Source organism: Pseudorca crassidens, chromosome X, assembly GCF_039906515.1.
Source record: "Pseudorca crassidens isolate mPseCra1 chromosome X, mPseCra1.hap1, whole genome shotgun sequence".
Lineage (NCBI taxonomy): Eukaryota > Metazoa > Chordata > Mammalia > Artiodactyla > Delphinidae > Pseudorca > Pseudorca crassidens.
This window is the reverse complement of record NC_090317.1, coordinates 66,529,411-66,551,351: the sequence shown is the minus strand read 5'-3', so window position 1 is coordinate 66,551,351 and position 21,941 is coordinate 66,529,411.

Below are 21,941 nucleotides of genomic sequence, written 5' to 3'. Positions count from 1 at the left end.
AAGGAATCTTCTCTTCTCGCACACCCCAAAACAATGGTCTCTTTCCTCTTTGGCAGGTCCAGACATTTTCCTGGACACCCTCCCGGCTAGCTGTGGCTCATTAGCCCCCTCAGGCCTTCTTCATGCAGCCAGCCCCAGTCCTCTCCCTGAGATCTGACCTCTGAAGTCTGAGCCTCCACTCCCAGCCCCCACCTGCCCTGGTATGTGAGCAGGCAAGCCTCTCAGGCTGGTGAGTGCTAGGTCGGCACCAACCCTCTATGAGGGAATCTCTCCACTTTGCCCTCTGCACCCCTGTTGCTGCACTCTCCTCCGTGGCTCCGAAGCTTTCCCCCACCCACCCTGTCTCCACCTGTGTAGGGGTTACCTAGTGTGTGGAAACTTTTCCTCCTTCACAGCTCCCTGCCAGATGTACAAGCCCCATCTCTATTCTTTTGTTTCTGTTTTTTCTTTTCTCTTTTGCCCTACCCAGGTACGTGAGGATTTTCTTGCCTTTGGGGAAGTCTAACATCTTCTGCCAGTGTTCAGTAGGTGTTCTGTAGGATTTTTTACACATGTAGGTGTATTTTTTTTTTTTTTGCGGTACGCGAGCCTCTCACTGTTGTGGCCTCTCCCCTTGTGGAGCACAGGCTCTGGACGTGCAGGCTCAGCGGCCATGGCTCATGGGCCTAGCCGCTCCATGGCATGTGGGATCCTCCTGGACTGGGGCACGAACCTGTGTCCCCTGCATTGGCAGGTGGACTCTCAGCCACTGCACCACCAGGGAAGCCCTGTAGGTATATTTTTGATGTATTTGTGGGGAGAAAGGTGATCTCTACCTCTTACTCCTCTGCTATCTTAATCATAGTCCTTGGTTATCCATTTTAAATATAGCAGTGTGTACATGTCAATCCCACACTCCCTAACTATCCCTCTCCCCTACCCTTCCCACCAGTGACCATAAGGTTGTTCTCTAAGTCTGTGAGTTTGTTTCTGTTTTATAAATAACTTCATTTGTAACATTTCTTTTTAGATTCCACATATAAGTGACGTCATATGATATTTCTCTTTGTCTGACTTATGTCACTCAGTATAACAATACCTAGGTCTATCCATGTTGCTGCAAATGGCATTATTTCATTCTTTTTAATGGCTGAGTAGTATTCCATTGTATATCTGTACCATATTTTCTTAAACTATTCCTCTGTCGATGGACATTTATGTTTCTTCCATATCTTGGATAATGTAAACAGTGCTGCAATGAACATTGAGGTGCATATATCCTTTTGGACCATGTTTTTCTCTGGCTATATGCTCAGGAGTGGGATTGCAAAATCATTCAGTAGCTCTATTTTTAGTTTATCAATGAACCTCCATACTGTTCTCCATAATAGCTGTACCAATTTACTTCCCACCAACAATGTGTGAGGGTTCCCTTCTCTCCATACCCTTTCCAGCATTTGTTGTTTGTGGATATTTTGATGATAGCCACTTTGACTGGGTGAGGTGATATCTCATTGTAGTTTTCATTTGCACTTCTCTAATAATTATAGATGTTAAACATCTTTTCATGTGCCTCTTGTCCATCTGTATGTTCTTCAGAGAAACGTTTGTTTAGGTCTTTTGCCATTTTTTGATTGGGTTTTTTTTTTGATGATATAAAGCTTCATGTGCTGTTTGTAAATTTTGGAGACTAATCTTTATTTGGTTCACATCACTTGAAAATATTTTCTCACATTCTGCAAGTTGTGTTTATGTTGGGTTTATGGTTTTCTTTGCTGTGCAAAAGCTTTTGAGTTTAATTAGGGCCAACTTGTTTCTTTTTGTTTTTATTTCCATTACTCTGAGAGGTGGATCAAAAAAGATATTGCTGAGATTTATATCAGAGAGTGTTCTGCCTATGTTCTCCTCTAAGCGTTTTATGGTGTCAGTTCTCACATTTAGGACTTTAATCCATTTTGATTTTATTTTTGTGTATGGTGTTAGAGAGTGTTTTAATTTCATTCTTTTACATGTAGCTGTTCAGTTTTCCCAACACCACTTATTGAAGAGACTGTCTTTTCTCTTTTGTATATTCTTGCCACTTCTGTCATAGATTAAGGAAACCATAAACAGGACAAAAAAACAACCCTCAGAATGGGAGAAAATATTTGCAAATGAAGCAACTGACAAAGGATTAATTTCCAAAATTTACAAGCAGTTCATGCAGCTCAATAACAAAAAAACAAACAACCCAATCCAAAAATGGGCAGAAGACCTAAATAGAGATTTCTCTGAAGAAGATATACAGATTGCCAACAAACACATAAAAGAATGCTCAACGTCATTAACCATTAGAGAAATGCTAATCAAAACTACAATGAGATATCATCTCACACCAGTCAGAATGGCCATCATCAAAAAATCTAGAAACAATAAATGCTGGAGAGGGTGTGGAGAAAAGGGAACACTCTTGCACTGCTGGTTGGAATGTAAATTGATACAGCCACTATGGAAAACAGTATGGAGGTTCCTTAAAAAACTACAAATAAAACTACCATATGACCCAGCAATCCCACTACTGGGCATATACCCTGAGAAAACCATAATTCAAAAAGAGTTATGTTCCAAGATGTTCATTAAAATAGTCAGGACATGGAAGCAACCTAATTGTCCATCATTGGAAGAATGGATAAAGAAGATGTGGCACATATATACAATGGAATATTACTCAGCTGTAGAAAGAAATGAAATTGAGTTATTTGTAGTGAGGTGGATGGACCTAGAGTCTGTCATACAGAGTGAGGTAAGTCAGAAAGAGAAAAACAAATACCGTATGCTAACACATATATATGGAATCTAAGGAAAAATTTTAAAAAGTTCATGAAGAACCTATGGATAAGACGGAAATAAAGACACAGACCTACTAGAGAATTGACTTGAGGATATGGGGAGGGTTAAGGGTAAGCTGTGACAAAGTGAGAGAGTTGCATGAACATATATACATTACCAAATATAAAATAGATATTTAGTGGGAAGCAGCCACATAACACAGGGAGATCAGCTCTGTGCCTTGTGACCACCTAATCAGGTGGGGTAGGGAGGGTGGGAGGGAAGGAGATGCAAGAAGGAAGAGATATGGGAACATATGTAGATGTATAACTGATTCACTTTGTTATAAAGCAGAAACTAACACACCATTGTAAAGCAATTATTCTTCAATAAAGATGTTAAAAAAAATGACCTTAGGTGAATGAGTTTATCTCTGGGCTTTCTCTCCTGTTCCACTGATTTATATTTCTATTTTTGTGCCAATACCATACTGTTTTGATGACTTATAGCTTTATAGTATAGTCTGAAGTCAGGGAGCCTGACTCTTCCATCTCCATTTTTCATTCTCAGGATTGCTCTGGCTACTTGGGGTCTTTTCTGTCTCCACAGAAATTTTAAGATTTCTTTTCTAGTTCTGTGAAAAATGCAATTGGTAATGTGATAGGGATTGCATTGAATCTGTAGGTTGTCTTGGGTAATATAGTCATTTTGACAATATTGATTCTTCCAGTCCAAATCATGGTGTATCTTTCTATCTCTTTGTGTCATCTCCAATTTGTTTCAACAGCATCTTAAAGTTTTTGGAGTACTGGTTTTTGTCTCCTTAGGTAGGTTTATTCCTAGGTATTTTATTCTTTTTGATGTAATGGTAAATTGAATTGTTTCTTGAAGTTCTGTTTCTGATAATTTTTGTTAGTGCATAAAAATGCAACAGATTTCTGTGTATTAATTTTGTAACATGCAACTTTACCAAATGCATTGGGACTTGATTGGTATTTATTGAGCATTCCACACAAAAGCAGCAGAATGCATATTCTTCTCAGGTGCACTTGGAACATTCTCCAGGATTGACCACATGCTGGGCCACAAAGTGAGCTTCGGTAAATGTAAGAACATTGAAATCACATCGAGCAACTTTTCCAAACACAACACTATGAGATTAGATAAACTACAAGTAAAACTGTAAAAACAGGGCTTCTCTGGTGGTGCAGTGGTTGAGAGTCTGCCTGCCGATGCAGGGGACACGGGTTCGTGCCCTGGTCTGGGAGGATCCTGCATGTCACAGAGCAGCTGGGCCCATGAGCCATGGCTGCTGAACCTGTGTGTCTGGAGCCTGTGCTCCACAATGGGAGAGGCCACAACAGTGAGAGGCCCGTGTACCACAAAAAAAAAAAAAAAAAAAAAACCCAAAAAACAAAAAAGCAAAAAACTGTAAAAACACAAACATGTGCAGGCTAAACAATATGCTACTAAACAACCAATGGATCAATGAAGAAATCAAAGAGGAAAACAAAAAATACTTAGAGACTAATGAAAAGGAAAGCACAATGACCCAAAACCTATGGGATGCAGTAAAATCAGTTCTAAGAGGGAAGTTTATAGCAATACAATCCTACCTCAATAAACAAGAAAAAAATCTCAAATAAACAACCTAACCTTACACCTAAAGCAATTAGAGAAAGAAGAGCAAACAAAACCTAAAATTAGTAGAAGGAAGAAATCATAAAGATCAGAGCAGAAATAAATGAAATAGAGACAAAGAAAACAATAACAAAGATCAATGAAACTAAAAGCTGGTTCTTTGAAAAGATAAACAAAATTGATAAACCTTTAGCCAGACTCATCAAGGAAAAGAGGGAGAGGACTCAAATTAATAAAATTAGAAATGAAAAAGAAGTTACAACAGACACCACAGAAATACAAAGGAGAGAGACTACTAAAAGCAACTGTATGCCAATAAAATGGACAACCTGGAATTAATGGACAAATTCTTAGAAATGCACAACCTGCCAAGACTGAACCAGGAAGAAATAGAAAATATGAACAGACCAATCAGAAGCACTGAAGTTGAAACTGATTTAAAAACTCCCAATGAAGTCCAGGACCTGATGGCTTCACAGTTGAATTCTATCAAATACTTAACATATATTTTAATTGTGTTTTTTCTTTTCTTGCTGTTGAGTTGTAGGAGTGGAGTATATATTCTAGATATGAATGCCTTGTCAGACATATTCTTTCCAACTATTTTTCCCATCCTGTGGATGGCCTTTTCACTGCTCTTTGTATCCTTTGTTGGACAGAATTTTTTCTTATTTTGATATCGACCAATTCATTGATTTTCTTGTTGTTGACGGTTATTTTGGTGTCATATACAATAAATCATTGCCAAATTGAAGTTTATGAAGATTTTCCACTATGTTTCCTTCTAAGACCTTTACAGCTTTAGCTCAAATATTTATATCTTTGATCTAGTTTGAGTCAATTTTTTATATGGTATAAGGTAGGAGTCCAACTATATTCCTTTGTATCTGGATATCTAGTTTTCCAAAACCATTTGTTCAAAAGACTGTCTTTTCCCCATTGTGTGGTCTTGGCACACTCATCAAAAATTATTTTACCCTGGGCTTCCCTGGTGGCGCAGTTGTTGGGGGTCTGCCTGCCGATGCAGGGGATGCGGGTTTGCGCCCCAGTCTGGGAGGATCCCACATGCCGCGGAGCGTCTGGGCCCATGAGCCATGGCCGCTGGGCCTGCGTGTCCAGAGCCTGTGCTCTGCGACAGGAGAGGCCACGACAGTGGGAGGCCTGCGTGCTGCAAAAAAAAAAAAAAAAAAAAATTATTTCACCATGTACATGAAGACTTTTTTCTGGGTATGCATTCTGTTTCATTGTTCTGTATTCCTTTCTTTATGCCAGTACCCCACATTTTTTATTCCCCAATTTTATTAAGATATATTTGACATATAACATTGTGTATGTTTATGATGTACAATGTGATGATTTAATGATTCTATATATTATGAAGTGATTGCTATAATTAAGGTAGTTGACACATCCTTCATCTTACATAATTACAATTTTTTGTGTGTAGCGAGAACATTTGAGTTCTACTCTCTTAGTGACTTTTAAGTATACAATAGAGTTTTGTTAACTGTAGTCACCATGCTGTATATTAGACCCCTAGAACTGATGCATCTTATAACTGGAAGTTTATACCCTTTCTTCGCTATTGTAAATAATGCTGCAATGAACATCAGAGTGCAGATATCTCTTTGAGGCAATGAATTCAGTTCCTTCAGGTATGTACCCAGAACTAGGTAAAAGTTTTAATCTTACTCCATTTTTAATTTTGCGAAGAACCTCCATCTGTTTCCCACAGTTGCTGTACAAATCTGTATTCCAATGAACAGAACACAAGAGTTAGTTTTCTCTGTATCATTTCCAGAAGTTGGTATATCTTGTCTTTTGGTTAATTGCCATCCTAACAGGAGTGAGGTGACATTTCATTGTGATTTTGATTTGCATTTCTGGCATGATTAGTGATGTTGAGCATCTCTTCTTTTGGCCATTTGTCTTCTTTGGAAAAAATTCTGCTAAGTTCCTTTGCCCATTTTAAAATCAACATATTTTATTTATTTATTTATTTATTTGCTATTTACTTGTATGAGTTCTTTATACACTTTCAATATTAACTTCTTATTCAGTATATGCTGTGCAAATATTTTATCCTACTCTGTAGGCTGACTTTTCATTTTGTTGGTTGACTGTTTCTTTTTCTGTGCAGAAGCTGTTTAGCATCATATAGTCCAACTTGTTTATTTTTAAATTTTTGCTTCACTTTCCATGTCATATCCAAAATAACATTTCCAAGACAAATGTCAAGGAGATTTCCCCCTATGTTTTCTTTCAGAACTTTTACTGATTCAGATCTTACATTTAAGTCTTTAATCTACTTTGAGATAATTTTTGTGAATGGTGTAAGATAAGGGTGCAATTTCTTTTTTCTTTCTTTTTTTTTGCACGTGAATATTCAGTTTTTTCTACAACATTTATTGAAGTGACAGCCTTTTCTGTTGATCATTCTTGGCTCCCTTTTCAAATATTACTTAAGTATAAATACTTGGGTTTATTTCTGGGATCTCAATTTTGTTCCATTATTCTTGGGTCTATCTTTATGTTAGTATCATACTTTTTGACTAGTATAGCTTTGTAATATAGTTTGAAAAAAAGAATTGTGATGTCTCAAATTGTGTTTTTCATTCTCAGATTAATTTGACTATTTAGGGATTTTAGTGTTTTTCTTTCATATTTTATTTCATTTTTTAACATCGTGTTGGAGTATAACTGCTTTAAAATGGTGTTGTAGTTTCTGCAGTATAACAAAGTGAATCAGCTATAAGTATATATATATATCCCCATATATCCTCCCTCAGGCACCTCCCTCCCATGTTCCTTATCCCACCCCTTTAGGTGGACACAAAGCACCAAGCTGATCTCCCTGTTCTATGTGGCTGCTTCCCACTAGCTATCTATTTTACATTTGGTATTGTATATATGTCCATGCCACTCTCTCATATCGTCCCAAATTAACCTTCCTGCTTCCCATGTGCTCAAGTCCATTCTCTATGTCAGCAAATTTATTCCTGTTCTGCCCCAAAGTTCTTAACAGCCTTTTTTTTTTTTTAGATTCCATACATATGTGTTAGGATACGTTATTTGTTTTACTCTCTCTGAAAAACTTCACACTGTATAACAGACTCTAGGTCCATCCACCTCACTACAAATAACTCAATTTCATTTCTTTTTATGGCTAATATTCCACTGTATATATGTGCCACATCTTCTTTATCCATTCACCTGTTGATGGACACTGAGGCTGCTTCCATGTCCTGGCTATTGTAAATAGAGCTGCAATGGATATTGTTGTACATGACTCTTTTTGAGTTATGGATTTCTCAGGGCATAAGCCCAGTAGTGGGACTGCTGGGTCATGTGGTAGTTCTATTTTTAGCTTTTTGAGGAACCTCCACACTGTTCTCCATGTTGGCTGTATCAATTTACATTCCCACCAACAATGCAAGAGTGTTCCCTTTTCTCCACACCCTCTCCAGCATTTATTGCTTCTAGATTTTTTGATGATGGCCATTCTGACTGGTGTGAGGTGATACCTCATTGTAGTTTTGATTTTTATTTCTCTAATGATTAGTGATGTTGAGCATCCTTTCATGTGTTTGTGGGCAATCTGTATATCTTCTTTGGAGAAATGTCTATTTAAATCTTCTGCCCATTTTTGGATTGGGTTCCTTTTTCTTTTGATATTTAGCTGCATGAGCTGCTTGTATATTTTGGAGATTAATCCTTTGACACTTTCTTGATTGGCAAATATTTTCTCCCATTCTGAGGGTTGTCTTTTCATATTGTTTATGGTTTCCTTTGCTGTGCCAACTTTTAAGTTTCATTAGGTCCCATTTGTTTATTTTTCTTTCTATTTACATTTCTCTAGGAGGTGGGTCAAAGAGAATCTTGCTGTGATTTATGTCATAGAGTGTTCTGCCTATGTTTTCTTCTAAGAGTTTTCTATTGTCTTTAAATATAAAACTTACATTTAGGTCTTTAATCCATTTTGAGTTTATTTTTGTGTATGGGGTAAGGGAATGTTCTAATTTCATTCTTTTACATGAGGGTTTCCAGTTTTCCCAGCACCATTTATTGAGGAGGTTCTCTTTTATCCCTTGTATATTCTTGCCTACTTTATCAAATATAAGTTGACCACCTGTGCATGGGTTTATCTCTGGGCTTTCTATCCTGTTCCATTGATCTATATTTCTGTTTTTTGGCCACTACCATTCTGTCTTGATTACTGTAGCTTTGTAGTATAGTCTAAATTCTGGAAGCCAGATTCCTCCAGCTCAGTTTTCCTTTCTCAAGGTTGCTTTGGTTATTTGGGGTCTTTTGTGTTTCTGCACCAACTGTGAAATTTTTTGTTCTAGTTCTGTGAAAAGTGCCGTTCGTAGTTTGTTAAGGATTGCATTGAATCTGTAGATTGCTTTGGGTAGTAGAGTCTTTTCACAATGTTGATTCTTCCAATACAAGAACATGGTATAGCTCTGCATCTGTTTGTACAGTCTAATTTATTTCACTATTGTCTTATAATTTTCTGCATACAGGTCTTTTGTCTCCTTAAGTAGGTTTACTCCTACTATTTTATTCTTTTTCTTGCAATGTAAATGGGAGAGTTTCCTTAATTTCTCATTCAGATTTTTCATCATTAGTGTATAGGAATGCAAGAGATTTCTGTGCATTAATTTTGTATTGTGCTACTTTCCCAAATTCCTTGATTAGCTTTGGTAGTTTTATGGTAACATCTTTAGGATACTCTATGTATAGTATCATGCCATTTGCAAACAGTGACAGCTTTAATTCTTGTTTTCCAATTTGGATTCATTTTTTGTCTTTTTCTTTTCTGATTGCTGTGGTTAAAACTTCCAAAACTATGTTGAATAATAGTGGTGAGAGTGAGCAACCTTGTCTTGTTCCTGATCTTAGTGAAAAAAGTTTTAGTCTTTCTCCGTTGAGAACGATGTTGACTGTGGGTTTGTCATATATGGCCTTTATCATGTTGAGGTATTTCCCTCTATGCCTATTTCCTGGAGGGGGGTTATTATAAATGGGTGTTGAATTTTGTCAAACACTTTTTCTGCATTTGTTATGATGATCATATGGTTTTTCCCCTTCAATTTTTTAATATGGTTTATCACATTGATTGATTTGTGGGTATTGAAGAATGCTTGCATTCCTGGGATAAACCCCACTTGATCATAGTGGATGTTGCATTTAATGTGCTGTTGGATTCTGTTTGCCAGTATTTTGTTGAGGATTTCTACATCTATGTTCATCAGTGCTATTTACCTGTAGTTTTATTTTTTTGTGACATCTTCATTTACTTTTGGTCTCAGAGTGTTGGTGGCTTTGTAGAATGTGTTTGGGAGTGTTCCTCACTCTGCTATATTTTGGAAGAATTTGAGAAGGATTGGTTTTAGCTCCTCTATAAATATTTTATAGAATTCGCCTGTTAATCCATCTGGTCCTGGGCTTTCTTTTGTTGAAAGATTTTTAATCACAGTTTCAATTTCATTGCTTGTAACTGGTCTATTTATATTATTTATATTTATAAATATATATATTTCTTATTGTTTCAGTCTTGGAAGGTTGTGCTTTTCTAAGAATTTGTCCATTTCTTCCAGGTTGTCCATTTTATTGGCAGAGAGTTGCTTGTATTAATCTCTCATGATCCTTTGTATTTCTGCACTGTCATTTGTTACTTCTTTTTTATTTCTAATTCTATTGATTTGAGTCTCTCCCTTTTTTTCTTGATGAGTCTGGCTAATGGTTTATCAATTTTGTTTATCTTCTCAAAAAACCACCTTTTAGTTTTATTGATCTTTGTTATCATTTCCTTCATTTCTTTTTCATTTATTTCTGATCTTATCTTTATGATTTATTTCCTTCTGCTAACTTTGGGGGTTTTTGTTGTTGTTGTTGTTCTTCTTCTTACTTTAATTGCTTTAGGAGTAAAGTTAGGTTGCTTATTTGAAATGTTTCTTGTTTCTTGAGATAGGATTGTATTGGTATAAATTTCCCTATAAGAACTGATTTTGCTGTACACAATAAGTTTTGGGTTATTGTGTATTCATTGTCTTTTGTTTTTCAGTATTTTTAAATTTCCTCTTAGATTTCTTCAGTGATTTCTTGGTTATTTAGTAGTGTATTGTTTAGCCTCCATGTGTTTGTATTTATTACCGATTTTTTCCTGTAATTGATATATAGTCTCATAGGGTGGTGGTTGGAAAAGATACTTGATACAATTTCAATTCTCTGAAATTTACCAAGACTTGATTTGTGACCCAAGATATGATCTATCCTGGAGAACATTCCATGAGCCCTTGACAAGAAAGTGTATTGTGTTGTTTTTGGATGGCGTGTACTATAAATATCAATTAAGTCCATATTGTTTAATGTATCATTTAAAGCTTGTGTTTCCATATATATTTTCATTTGGATGATTTGTCCATTGGTGAAAGTGGAGATTTAAGGTCCCCTACTCTGATTGTGTTACTGTTGATTTCCCTTTTTATCACTGTTAGCATTTGCCTTATGTATTGCGGTGTTCGTATGTGGGGTGCATAAATATTTACAACTGTTATGTCTTCTTCTTGGATTGATCCCTTGATTCATTATGTAGTGTCCTTCTTTGTCTCTTGTAATAGGCTTTATTTTAAAGTCTATTTTGTCTTGTATGAGAATTGTTACTCCAGCTTTTTTTTGATTTCCATTTGCCTGGAATATCTTTTTCCATCCCCTCACTTTCAGTCTGTATGTGTACCTAGGTCTGAAGTGGGTCTCTTGTAGACAGCATATAAATGGTTCTTGTTTTTGTAGCCATTCAGCTAGTCTATGTCTTTTGATTGGAGCATTTAATCCTTTTATATTTAAGGCAATTATCGATATGTATGTTCCTATTACCATTTTCTTAATTGTTTTGGGTTTGTTACTGTAGGTCTTTTCCTTCTCTTGTGTTTTCTGCTTAGAAAAGTTCCTTTAGCATTTGTTGTAAAGCTGGTTTGGTGGTGCTGAATTCTCTTAGCTTTTGCTTTTCTACAAAGGTGTTAATTTCTGCATTGAATCTGAATGAGATCCTTGCTGGGTAGAGTAATCTTGGTTGTGTTTTTTCCTTTCATCACTTTAAATATGTCCTGCCACACCCTTCTGGCTCGTGGAGTTTCTGCTGAGAAATCAGCTGTTAACATTATGGGGATTTCCTTGTATGTTATTTGTTGCTCTTTCCTTGCTGCTTTTAATATTTTTTTTCTTTGTATTTATTTTTGATACTTTGATTAGTATGTGTCTTGGCATGTTTCTCCTTGGATTTATCCTGTATGGGTCTCTCTGCCCTTTCTCAACTTGATTGACTATTTCTTTTCCCATATTAAGGAAGTTTTCAACTATAATCTCTTCAAATATTTTCTCAGTCCCTTTCTTTTTCTCTTCTTTTTCTGGGACTCCTATAATTCGAATGTTGGTGCATTTAATATAATCCCAGAGTTCTTTGAGACTGTCCTCAATTCTTTTCATTCTTATTCTTTATTCTGCTCTGTGGTGATTATTTCCACTATTTTATCTTCCATGTCACTTATCCGTTCTTCTGCCTCAGTTATTCTGCTATTGATTCCTTCTTGAGAATTTTTAATTTCATTTATTGTGTTGTTCAATATTGTTTGTTCTTTATTTCTTCTAGGCGCTTTTTAAACTTTTTATTTTAATTTCTCCATTCTATTTCCAAGATTTTGTCTCATCTTTACTATCATTAGTCTGAATTCATTTTCAGGTCCACTGCCTATTTCCTCTTCATTTTTTTGGTCTGGTGGGTTCTTAGCTTGCTCCTTCATCTGCTGTGTATTTCTCTGTCTTCTCATTTTGCTTTACTTACTGCATTTGAGGTCTGCTTTTCGCAGGCTGCAGGTTCTTAGTTCCCATTGTTTTTGGTGTCTTCCCCCAGTGGTTATGGTTGATTCAGTGACTTGTGTAGTCTTCCTGCTGGAAGGTATTTGTGCCTGTGTTCTTGTGAATAAGTCTGGATCTTTTGTTTCTGGTGGGCAGGATCGTGTCCAGTGGTGTGTTTTGGGGTGTCTGTGACCTTATTATGATTTTAGGCAGCCTCTCTGCTAATGGGTGGGGGTGAATTCCTGTCTTGTTAGTTGTTTTGTATGGAGTGTCCAGTACTGTAGCTCACTATTCATTGTGTGGAGCTGGGTCTTATCATTGAGTTGGAGATCCCCAGGAGAGCTTTCACTGTTTTGTATTACATAGGACCAGGAGGTTTCTGGTGGCCCAATGTCCTGAAGTCAGCTCTCCCCCCTAAGAGGCTCAGAGCTGACACCCAGCAGGAGCACTAAGACCTTGTCAGCCACATGGCTCAGAAGAAAAGGGAGAAAATAAAATAAAATAAAAAGTTATTAAAATAAAAATATTAAAAAAATAAAAAAATTTAAAAACTATTACAAAAAGAGAAGGAAAGAAGAGAGCCACCAAACCAATAAACAAACCCATCAGTGATAACTAGTGCTAAAAACTATACTAAAAAAAATAGAAAAAATAGACAGACAGAACCCTAGGACAAATGGTAAAATCAAAGCTGTACAGAGAAAATCACACAAAGAGTCATACACATACACACTCACAAAAAGAGAAAAAGGAGAATAATATGTATATATATATATAATGAAGGAAGAGAGTAACCAAATCAATAAAGAAATCTACCAATGGTAATGAGCTCTAAATACTAAACTAAGATAAACATAAAACCAGAAACAAATTAGATGCAGAAAGCAAACCCCAAGTCTACAGTTGCTCCCAAGGTCCACCACCTCAATTTTGGTATGATCTTTTTCTATTCAGGTATTCCACAAATGTAGGATACATCAAGTTGATTGTAGAGATTTAATCCACTGCTCCTGAGGCTGCTGAGAGAAATTTCCCTTTGTCTTCTTTGTTTGCACAACTCCTGGGGTTCAGCTTTGGATTTGGCCCTGCCTCTGCATGTAGGTCACCTGAAGACGTGTGTTCTTCACTCAGACAAGACAGGGCTAAAGTAGCAGCTGATTAGGCAGCTCTGGCTCACTCAGGTCGGGGTAAGGATGGATATGGAATGCAGGGTGAGCCTGCATTGGCAGAGGGCAGTGTGACGTTGCAATAGCCTGAGGCATGCTGTGTGTTCTCCCGGGGAAGTTGTCCCTGGATCACAGGACCCTGGCAGTGGAGGGCTGCACAGGCTCCCAGAAGGAGAGATGTGGATAGTGACCTGTGCTTGCACACAGGCTTCTTGGTGGCTGCTGCAGCCGCCTTAATATTTCAGGCCCGTCTCTGGTATCTGTGCTGATAGCCACGTCTCGCGCTAGTCTCTGGAGCTCATTTAGGCAGTGCTCTGAATCCCTTCTCCTTGCACACCCCCCAAAAATTGTCTCATGCCTCTTAGGCAGTTCCAGACTTTTTCCTGGACTCCCTTCTGGCTAGCTGTGGTGCACTAGTCCCCTTCAGGCTGTGTTCATGCATCCAACCCCAGTCCTCTCCCTGGGATCTGAACTCTGAAACTCAAGACTTAGCTCCCAGCCCCCACCCTCTCTGGCCGGTGAGCAGACAAGCCTTAGTCTGGTGAGTGCTGGTCTGCACCAACCCTCTGTATGGGAATCTGTCCGCTTTGCCCTCTGCACCTCTGTTGCTGCACTCTCCTCCACAGTGCCCAGCCCCTGTCTCCATCAGTGAAGTGGCTTCCTAGTGTGTGTAATTATCCTCCTTCACAGCTCCCTCCCAGAGGTGCAGGTCTGGTCCCTATTTTTTGTCTCTGTTTTTTCTTTTTTCTTTTGCCCTACCCAGGTACATGGGGAGTTTCTTGCCTTTTGGAAGTCTGAGGCCTTTTGCCAGCATTCAGTAGGTGTTCTGTAGGAGCTGTTCCACATGTAGATGTATTTTTGATGTATTTGTGTGGAGGAAGTTGATCTCCCCATCTTCTCCACCATCTTGAAGGTCCTCTCCCTTTTACACATGTTTCAGATTTGTTTTTTCTATTTCTATAAAAAATGCTGATTCACTTTGTTTTAAAGCAGAAACTAACACACCATTGTAAAGCAATGATACTCCAATAAAAATGTTTAAAAAAAGAGTGCTAAAATAATAAAATTTAAAATAAAATAAAATGTAAAAATAATGCAATCTGATTTTAATATGAATTGCGTTGAATCCCTGATTGCTTTGTGTAGTATGGACATTTTAACAATGTTATATCTTCCAATTAATGAATATGAGATATTTTCTAGTCATTTCTATCTTCAATTACTTTCATCAATATTTTATAGTTTACAGTGTATGGTTCTTTCACCCATTGGGTTAAATTTGTTTATAAGTATGCTATTGTTTTACTTCTTAGGATTCTAAATATTTGTTAAGCCAATATTCTTTTTCATGGAATACATAATATGTCTTATAAATTTTTAAAAGATTACTATTCATTTATAGTTATTACAAAATATTGGCTGTATTCCCCATGTTATACAATACATCCTTGAGCTTCTCTTATACCTGGTAGTTTGTATCTCTCACTTCCCTCCCCACATTGCCTCTCCCCCCTCCGCACTGGTAACCATAAGTTTGTCCTGTATATCTGTGTCTGCTTATTTTTTGTTACATTCATTACTTTGCTTCATTTTGTAGATTCTACATATCACTTATATCATATAGTATTTGTCTTCCTCTGTATGACATATTATGCTTAGCATAAGGTCCTCCAAGTCCATCCATGTTGCTGCAAATAGCAAAATTTCATTCCTTTTTATGGCTGAGTACTATTCCACTGTGTCTGTGTGTGTGTATCACATCTTTTTTTTTTTAATTGGGGTATAGTTGTTTTACAATGTTGTGTTACTTTCTACTGTACAGTGGAGTTCTCTGTGCTATACATCAGGTTCTCATTAGTTATCTATTTTATACATAATAGTATATATATGTCAGTCGCGATCTCCCAGTTCTTCCCATTGCCCCCTTTCCCTGCTTGGTGGCCATATGTTTCTTCTTTACATCTGTGTCTCTATTTCTGCCTTGCAAACTGGTTCATCTGTACCTTTTTCCTAGATGCCACATGTATGCGTTAATACACAATATTTGTTTTTCTCTTTCTGACATACTTCACTCTGTATGACAGTGTCTAGGTCCATGCACTTCTCTACAAATGACCCAATTTTGTTCCTTTTTATGGCTGAGTAATATTACATTGTATATAGTTACCACATATTATTTATCCATTTGTCTGTTGATGGACATTTCAGTTGCTTCCATAACCTCACTTTTGTAAGTAGTGCTGCAGTAAATATCGGGGTGCATGTGTGTTTTGGAATTATGGTTTTCTCTGGGTATATGTCCAGTAGTGGGATTACTGAGTCATATGTAATTCTACTTTTAGTTTTTTGTAGAAACTCCATACTCTTCTCCATAGTGGATATATCAATTTACATTCCTACCAACAATGCAAGAGGGTTCTCTTTTCTCCACCCCCTCGTCAGCATTTATTGTTTGTAGATTTTCTGATGATGCCCATTCTAACCGATGTGAGGTGATAACTCATTGTAGTTTTGATTTGCATTTCTCTAATAATTAGTGACGTTGAACTTCTTTTCATGTGTGTATTGGCCATCTGAATGTATTTCTTTGGAGAAATGTCTATTGAGATCTTCTGACAATTATTTTATTTAGTCATTTGTTTTTATGATATTGAGCTGCATGAGCTGTTTATACATTTTGGAGATTAATCCTTTGTCTATTGATTCATTTGCAAATATTTTCTCCCATTCTAAGACTGGTCTTTTTGTTTTGTTTATGGTTTCCTTTGCTGTGCAAAAGCTTTTAAGTTTCATTAGATCCCATTTGTTTATTTTTGTTTTTACTTTCATTACTCTAGGAGATGGGTCAGAAAAGATCTTGCTCTGATTTATGTCAAAGAGTGTTCTTCCTATGTTTTCCTCTAAGAGTTTTACAGTGTCCAGTATTACATTTAGGTCTTTAATCCATTTTGAGTTTATTTTTGTGTATGGTGTTAGGGAGTGTTCTAATTTCTTTCTTTTACATGTAGGTGTCCAGTTTTCTCAGCACCACTTATTGAACAGACTTCCTTTACTCCATTGTATATCCTTGCCCCCTTTGTCATAGATGAGGTGATCATAAGTGTGTGAATTTATCTCTGGGCATTCTATACTATTCCATTGATCTATTTTTCTCTTTTTGTGCAAGTACCATATTGTCATGATTACTGTACCTTTGTAGTATAGTCAGGGAGTCTGAGTTCTCTAACTCTGTTTTTTTTTTTTTTCCTCACGGTCACTTTGGCTATTCAGGGTCTTTTGTGTCTCCATACAAATTTTAAGATTTTTTGTTCTAGTTCTGTGAAAAATGCGATTGGTAATTTGATAGGGATTGCACTGAATTTGTAGATTGCTTAGGGTAGTTTAGTCATTTTCACAATATTCATTCTTCCAATCCAAGAACATGGTGTTTCTCTCCATCTGTTTGTGTCATTTTTGATTTCCTTCATCAGTGTCTTATACTTTTCTGCATACACGTCTTTTATCTCCTTAGGTTGATTTATTCCTAGGTATTTTATTCTTTTTGTTGCAATGGTGAATGAGATTGTTTCCTTCACTGATCTTTTGTTGTTAGTGTATAAGAATGCAAGTGATTTCTGTGCATTAACTTTGTATCCTACAAATTTGCCAAATTCATTGATTAGCTCTAGTAGTTTTCTGGTTGCATCTTAAGATTTTCTATGTATAGATTCATGTCATCTGCAAACAGTGACATACTAACTACTTCTTTTCCAATTTGTATTCCTTTTATTTATTTATTTCTCTGATTACCATGTCTAGGACTTCCAAAACTATGTTGAATAGTATTAATGAGAGTGGAGTTCCTTGTCTTGTTCTTGATCTTAGAGGAAATGCTTCCAGTTTTTCACCATTGAGAATGGTGTTGGCTGTGAGTGTGTCATATATGGTTTTTATTATGTTGAAATAGATTCCCTCTATGCCCAATTTCTGGAGAGTTTTTATCATAAATGGGTGTCAAATTTTGTCAAAAGATTTTCTGCCTCTACTGAGATGATCATATAGTTTTTATTCTTCAATTTGTTAATATGGTATTTTACATTGATTTACATTTATTAGAGATTCCTTCCATCCCTGGGATAAATCCCACTTGATTATTGTTTATGATCCTTTTAATGTGCTGTTGGATTCTATTTGCTAGTATTTTGTTGAGGATTTTTGCATCTGTATTCATCAGTGATATTGGTCTGTAATTTTCTGTTTTTGTAATATCTTTGTCTGGTTTTGGTATCAGGGTGATTTTTACATCATAGAATCAGTTTGAATTTGTTCCTTCCTCTGCAAATTTTTAGAAGAGTTGAGAATGATATGTGTTAACTCTTCTCCAAATATTTGATAGAATTCACCTGTGAATCCATCAGGTCCTGGACTTTTGCTTTTTGGAATATTTTTAATCACAGTTTCAATTTCATTACTTGTGATTGGTCTGTTCATATTTTCTATTTCTTCCTGGTTCAGTCTTGGAAGGTTATACCTTTCTAAGAATTTGTCTATAACCTCCATGTTGTCAATTTTATTGTCATATAGTTGCTTGTATTAGTCTCTTGATGCTTTGTATTTCTGCAGTGTCTGTTGTAACTTCTCCTTTTTCATTTCTAACTTTATTGATTTGAATCATCTCCCTTTTTTTCTGGATGAGTCTGGCTAAAGATTTATTAATTTTGTTTATCTTCTCAAAGAACCAGCTTTTAGTTTCCCTGATCTTTGCTTTGTTTTCTTTGTTTATATTTCATTTATTTCTGCTCTGATCTCTATTATTTCTTTCCTTCTTCTAACTTTGGATTTTTTGGGTTGTTCTTCTTTCTCTAGTTCATTTAAGTGTAACCTCAGACTGCTTATGTGAGGTTTTTCTTGTTTCTTGAGGTAGGATTATATTGCTATAAACTTCCCTCTTAGACTGCGTTTGCAGCATCCCAAGGTTTTGGATCATAATGTTTTCATTGTCATTTTTCTCTAGGTCTTTTTTTATTTCCTCTGATTTCTTCAGTGATCTCTTGTTTATTTAGTAGTGTATTGTTTAGTCTCCTTGTGTTTGTGTTTTTAAAGATTTTTTCCTGTAGTTGATAGCTAATCTCATAGTTTTGTGGTCTGAAAAGATGCTTGATACAATTTCAGTTTTCTTAAATGTACTGAGGCTTGATTTGTGACCCACAATGTGATCTATCCTGAAGAATGTTCCATGTGCATGTGAGGAAAGTGTCATCTGCTGTTTTTTTATGGAATGTCATATAAATATCAATTAATTCTATCTGGTCTGTTGTATCCTTTCCAGCTTGTGTTTACTTATTAATATTCTGTCCGGATGATTTGTCCATTGGTGTAAGTGAGGTGTTAAATTTCCCCACTATTATTGTGTTACTGTCAAGTTCCCCTTTTATAGCTGTTAGCATTTGCCTTATGTATTGAGGTGCTCGTATATTGGGTGCATAAATATTTACAATTGTTATATCTTGTTCTTGAATTGACCCCTTGATCATTATGTAGTGTCCTTCTTTTTCTCTGGTAATAGGCTTTATTTTAAAGTTTATTTTGACTGATATGAGAATTGGTACACCAGTTTTCTTTTGGTTTCCATTTGCATGGAATAAGTTTTTCCATCCCCTCACTTTCAGTCTGTATGTGTCCCTAGGTCTGAACTGGGTCTCTTGTAGACAGTGTACATATGGGTCTTATTTTTGTATCCATTCAGCCAGTCTATGTCTTTTGGTTGGAACATTTAATCCATTCACATTTATGGCAATTATCGATATGTATGTTCCTGTTGCCATTTTCTTAATTGTTTTGAGTTTGATTTGTAGGTCCTTTTCTTCTCTGGTGTTTCCCACTTAGAGAATTTCCTTTAGTATTTGTTGTAGTGACAGATTTGTGGTTCTGAATTCTCTTAGATTTTGCTTGTCTGTAAAGCTTTTGATTTCTCTGTTGAATCTGAATGAGTTCTTTGCTGGGTAGAGCAATCTTGGTTGGAGGTTTTTCCCTTTCCTCATTTTAAATATATTCTGCCACTCACTTCTGGCCTACAGAATTTTTGCTGAAAAATAAGTTGTTAATGTTATTGGGGTTGCCCAGTATGTTATTTGTTGTATTTCCCTTGCTGTTTTTAATATTTTTCTTTGTATTTAATTTTTGATAGTTTGATTAATATGTGCCTGTGCGTGTTTCTCCTTGGGTTTATCCTGTATGGGAGTCTCTGTGCTTCCTGGTCTTGATTGACTATTTCCTTTCCCATGTTAATGAAGTTTTTACTATAATCTCTTCAAATATTTTCTCAGACCTTTTCTTTTTCTCTTCTACTTCTGGGACCCCTATGATTTGAATGTTGCTGCATTTAATGTTGTCCCAGAGGTCTCTGAGTCTGTCCTCAATTCTTTTCATTGTTTTTTCTTTATTCTGCTCCATGGTAGTTATTTCCACCATTCTATCTTCCAGCTCACTTATCCATTCATCTGTCTCAGTAATTCTACTATGATTCCTTCTAGATTATTTTTAATTTCAGTCATTGCATTGTTCATCACTGTTTGTTTGCTCTTTAGTTCTTCCAAGTCCTTGTTAAATGTTTCTTTTATTTTCTCCAAATTTTTCCCCTAGACTTTGGATCATCTTTACTATCATTACTCTGAATTATTTTTCAGGTAGAGTGCCTATTTCCTCTTCATTTATTTGGTCTTGTGGGTTTTTACCTTGCTCCTTCATCTGCTCCATATTTCTTTGTCTTCTCATTTTGTTTAACATACTGTGTTTGTGGTCTCCTTTCCCCAGGCTGCATGGTCATAGTTCCTCTTACTTCTGTTGTCTGCTCCCAGTGGGTGAGTTGATCCATTGGTTTGCATAGGTTTCCTGGTAGGTGGGGACTGGTGCCTGTGTTCTGGTGTGTAGAGCTGGATCTTGTTCCTCTGGTGGGCAGGGCCACATCCAGTGGTGACTTTTGGGGTGTCCGTGAGCTTAATACAACTTTACGCAGCCTGTCTGCTTATGGGTGGGCTTGTGTTCTTGTCTTGCTAGTTTGGCATGATGCATCCAGCCCTGGGGCTTGATGGACGTTGGGTGGAGCTGGGTCTTAGTGTTTAGATGGAGACTTCTCAGTGAGCTCTCACTGATTAATATCCCATGTGGCTGGGAGTTCTCTCATGGTCCCATGTCCTGGACTTGGCTCTCCCACATTGGAGGCTCCAGACCAACCCTTGGCCAGAGCACCAAGACTATTTTTGGAAGTCTGAGGTATTCTGTCAGCATTCAGTAGGTTTTCTGTAGGAGTTGTTCCACATGTAGATGTATTTTTGATGTATTTGTGGGGAGGAAGGTGATCTCCATGTCTTACTTCCCGACATTGTAAAAAAAAACTCCTATCACATCTTCTTTATCCATTAATCTGTTGGTGGATTTTTAGATGCTTCCATATCTTGTCAATTGTAAATAATGCTGCTGCTATGAACATTGGGGTGCATATATCTTTTTAAATTAGTGTTTTTGTTTCTTTTAGATATATACCCAGGAGTGGAATTGCTATGTCATATGGTAGTTCTATTTTTAGTTTCTGAAGAAACCTCCATACTGTTTTCCACAGTGACTGCACCAATTTACATGTCCACCAACACTGTAAGAGGGTTCCATTTTCTCCACATCCTTGCCAACATTTGCTATTTATCATTTTTATGATGATAGCTATTCTGACAGGTGTGAGGTGAAGTCTCATTGTGGTTTTGATTTCCATTTACCTGATTATTCATGGTCCTGAGCATCTTTTCATGTGCCTGTTGGCTATCTGCATTTCATCTTTGAAAGAAAATGTCTATACCACTCTTCTGCCCTTTCTTTTAATTGTCTTTTTTTTTTTTTTGATGTTGAGTTACCTGAGCTGTTTATAAATGTTGGGTATCAACCTTTTATCAGTCTTATGATTTGCAAATATGTTCTCCCATTCAGTATGTTGTCTTTTGGTTTTGTTGATGGTGTCCTTTGCTGTGCAAAACCTTTTAAGTTTACTTAGGTCCCGTTTGTTTATTTTTGTTTTTATTTCCTTTACTTTAGGAAATGGATTCAAAAAAATATTGCTCGGATTTTTGTCAAAGAGTGTTTTGCTTAAGCTTTCCTCTAGTAATTTTATAGTATTCAGTCTTGCATTTAGGTCTTTAAAGCATTTTGAGTTTATTTTTGCATATGGTATTAGGAAATGGAAATTAATATACAGAAATCTGTTGCATTTTGTACACTGACACCAAATAATCAGAAGGAGGAATTAAGGAAGCAATCCCACTTACCATTACATCAGAAAGAATAAAATACCTAGTAATAAACCTACCTAAGGAGGTAAAAGTCTTGTACTCTAAAAACTATAAGACACTTATGAAAGAAATTGAAGGTGATGCAAGCAGATGGAAAAATACACCATATTCTTGGATTAGAAAAATTAATATTGTTAAAATGACAGTACTACCCAAGGCAATGTACGGATTCAGT